Source organism: Coptis chinensis, chromosome 4 (genome assembly GCF_015680905.1).
Source record: "Coptis chinensis isolate HL-2020 chromosome 4, ASM1568090v1, whole genome shotgun sequence".
Classification (NCBI taxonomy): domain Eukaryota; kingdom Viridiplantae; phylum Streptophyta; class Magnoliopsida; order Ranunculales; family Ranunculaceae; genus Coptis; species Coptis chinensis.
This window is the reverse complement of record NC_141459.1, coordinates 16,108,840-16,113,044: the sequence shown is the minus strand read 5'-3', so window position 1 is coordinate 16,113,044 and position 4,205 is coordinate 16,108,840. Positions and strand designations below refer to the sequence as shown.

General features: G+C 35.2%; 1 long non-coding RNA gene across 1 annotated transcript; it reads right to left on the bottom strand.

Moving 5' to 3' along the window:
- Positions 1–2,055: 2,055 nt before the first annotated feature.
- Positions 2,056–2,573, bottom strand: LOC147502172 (uncharacterized). Its single transcript, XR_015220902.1, has 3 exons — positions 2,419–2,573; positions 2,193–2,342; positions 2,056–2,106 (listed from the first exon to the last, which is right to left on the bottom strand). It is a non-coding gene; the product is annotated as an uncharacterized LOC147502172 (long non-coding RNA).
- Between the last annotated feature and the right edge of the window lie 1,632 nt (positions 2,574–4,205).

The following is a 4,205-nucleotide window of genomic DNA, read 5'->3' as shown; positions in this document are numbered from 1 at the left end:
TTTGTGATATTTTTTATCGGACCGGATATTTCCGATATCCGATTAAGACATCGGATTTGGATTCAAATACTATTGTTGTACATCTGTCGGATTCGGATTCGGATTCGGATTCGGAGTTGTAGCCATAGTTCGGGATTTCAGAATTATCGGAATTCCGCCCAATCCAAAAAATGAAATTTATAATATTTCGACCCATGCCATATTCGGAATTTCGACTAATTTCGAAATCATCAATATTTGACCTTATGTTGTTTTTTGAGGTTTTTGAAAAACCAAAATATTGGATGTAATTTCAATATTCTTTCGAATCATGAACATTGATTGTCGCCCCCTTTGAGATGGGTCGTTTTTTTTATTTATTTACCCTTTATTTATTTAAGTTATGAATTTTTTTTAGTTAGATATTAAAAGGAGAAAAAATAAAAATACATAAAATAAGAAGGGAAACTAAGAGCATCATCAACGCGTTGTTATTTTTTATTTTCAATGTGACAGTTGACAATGTTTATAGCAATTTGAGTCACCAACGCGTTGTCAAATTATCGTTTCTATTATAAGAATTGTCAAAACTGGAGCCAAATTGGTTAAGAAAATAGAAATGGTGTGCACGGTACAACTTGACCCGTCCCAAGAGTGGGACGGGACTACTTTAGCCGTCCAAATTTTTTTTGTTTTTTTTAATAAAAAATTCAAACAGTTCGATTTTGTACCGTTGGGTTTTATTACCATTGGGCTTTTGCACTGTTGGGCCTGAACGATTTGAGAAGATTTACAAAAATTATACCGTTGGGCTTTTGTACTGTTGGGCCTGAACATGTATTTGAGTGGTATTAGATTACGTTTTAGCGTAATAATTTATTTAAATTTTATGTTGTAATCTATTTTTATTATTTACGTGTATGTTTTTCTTTAAATAAAATTGTATTTTGTTTTAATGAAAGTATATTTTCTTGAAAAAATGTGTTTGTTTATAAGTAGAAATTAAAAACAAATCAACTCAACTAGAAATGAAAAACATTACAACTTAATTTGAAATAAAAATACAAAACATCTTATAAAATTCTACGGACTTAAAAATACATGTAAAACAATTAAAGACAATACACTAGGAAATTAAACAAAATACAAATATTACATATCCTACACTTAAATTCGAAGAGGTACGACTTGTTTCTCCACCACACATTAAAGGATTGCATTGATCGCACAAGCCACACCTAGAGCAGAAATCTACTGCTTCCTTGCAAAAATGACATACAGGTATGTCAACCTTTTTTGAATGATAGATGTTGATATTTGAGGGATAATCATCAACATCACACTTTAGAAGTTTGTCTTCCAATGTTCCATCATCATTGATAGTTATGACCACTATCATCATGTCGTTGCATTCAGGGTTTGGGCATTTGATGTTAATGTATGAACATGAAGTAGCGTAATGACCAACTTCCTTACACCACTAACAAATCTCAAGTGTAGAAATGTGGACAATATTTGATTCGCCCATATTGGTAGTTGAAGTTGAGAAAGATTAGAGAATGAAAATGAGAAGCTGAAGTGAGGAATGAAAATGACTTTGAATATATATGCAAAGGCCCAACGGATAGAAATATATCCGTTGGGAATAAATGCCAACGGATATAAATTGATCCCCCCTTGGGAATAATGCCAACGGATATAAATTGATTGGAGGAATAATAAATTGAGGCCCATGGGCTTATTAGTCACGTTCACATGGGCTTGATTGTTCACATGAGAATTTCTTTGTCTACATAATAAAAAGCATGTATAGATTCTAAGTAATAATTAACGTAATTAACGTAATGTAATAATTAATTTAATGCATAAAAAAAATTGGACATAGCCTCCTTTGTTTAATCAACATAATTCATATACCTAAACCTGTTAAGATTCTCAAAAACCTGTTCAAACCCTAAAAAACAACAACAACCAACAACCAACAACAAAAACAATGACATAACTAAATTATTACAAAATAGTGTAATATAACACTATGGAGCACCGCCTCGACCGCTCTCGGCCACTCCCTCCGTTTTAAGCTCTCTTATTAAAATCGTTTTGTTGCATGATATCAGTAGCAATTCTCTGAAACATCAACACAATGCAATTAAAATATAAAATTGAATATATATATATAAAAAATGAAAATGTAAAACATATAATAAAATTACCAAGGCTTCCAATTCGTTTGTCATCTCAGCCATCCTACGCTCAGCGTTTGCACTTTGCATTCGTTCTTCGTCTAAATAGCCATAATACTGTTGAGTGTGCTCAATTAAACTAGCTCGAAGCCCCTGGTTGATTTGCCTTTCATCTGTTTCCTGCATTGTGTCAATATTGTATATAAGTTAAATATACATAGTGTGTTTAAATTAACATAATGAAATATAAATATACCTCATTAAACTGTTGTAGATCAGGTACAAGCACCGGACGCTCCAAGTGAAATGTGGTCTCCATTCCCTGAGAACTAACAATGCGGTATGACCATGGGTCATATGGATCACTAGGTGGGGGTGTATAACCATGATATACTCCAGATGATCTTGTGGAACTTGCGGGTTTAAGGGGAATTGGACGTCTCGCCTAAAACTCGACTAGTTGCGACATCCATGTTTGCACCTCTATACTGATGGACCCGCAGATAGGCTTCCCCTAGAAACTTTCGCCAATAAGTCTCATAATCAAGACTGGAGTTCACATCAACATAATCTGTAAAACACGGCCACGCACTCTCAACGCGATACCGTTCAATCAAATTCTCTGAAACATCCATGGCACGCATATCTGTGGGTGGGGGAGCAAAAATATACGTATATCCAATGGTTTGCATAGTCACCCTATCTCCAAGGAACCAAGCACGTATATCAGGGGCTTGCAATATGAATCTTTTTAACGACATTAGAGTACTATGCTGACAGATATGCATATTCTCAAATTGAGAACCTTGCCACGGACTCCAAACAATAGATTTCATACTTTTCGTCTCTATTTGGATCCTAGCAGCTTGAAGATCATTATGGACCTCTTCCTTTAATCTAGCATGACCAAAAACAACCCATCCCTGTGGGCGAGGCCATAAGTCCTTATCCCAATCCTCTTTCAGTATAGGGTTTAAGCAAGCCAAATACTCATACCACCAGTACTGAAATAATCAAATGAAAGTGTATCTAATTAATTTAAATTATATAATATTTAACTAACAAAATAAAAGCTTATATCTTAAAAGTTAAATCCTATTGAATTACCTGTAGTATCCAAGTAATTCCGTTGCATTGCTTCCCCATTTGATTTGTTTGTACAAACAAATCAAGCCCTGTATATAAATGTGCCATGAAAGCACCTCCCCAATCAAAATCTTCCAAGCTATCAAGGTCTACCAAAGACGCTAACCAGCCAGCCCGAACCCCAGATTTTCCTGTTGTAAAACCAACTTGGCCCAAAAAATATAACAAAAAAATCCTGATAAACTCATCCTCCTTCGCAGAGTTTGGGTCCAAATATAGGGCGTCAACTTCATGTTCTAAACAATATTCAATACTCAATCGGTGCATAAATTTTTCTCTGATGTACAGGTTCAAAATGTATCTGCCATCCATATTCTTTGAAACAAGTCTACCTTCAACATCAAACAACGAAGGCAGTAGAGAGTCTTCAACCTTTCAAAATCATCTTCGATACTTGAATCAAACAAAACAGGCTTCTTCACCCCACACTTAAACCCGTTAGCATTGTAAAGTCAAGTGGTGTGATACCAATCTCACCACATGGAAGGTGAAAAGTGTGTGTGGTGTGCCACCATCGTTTCGCCAATGCAAATATCGATTGGACGATCGGTCCAATGCTCAGACCGCGATATCAATGGACCAAAAGGTGTTCCCAAAATTCGAGCTCTTACGTGCTCCATTTCCTCCCCTCTTTCCACTAGATGACTCGGAAGTCTTTAATACTCGGCATCGCATCTCCATCTCATCGAACTCATTTTCTATACGTTGAGGCATTTAATCAAACAGTTAGTATACGTTAAATTTTAAACACGATTTTAAATCAAAATCAATTGAACAACGTTCATAAACTCATACTTACTCCGTCAGTGTTATATAAACATGAAACATGCATGTCTGGATTGGGAGCCAATGTCGGATGATCAACAATGCTCAATCTCTGTGGAAAATTGAAATCAT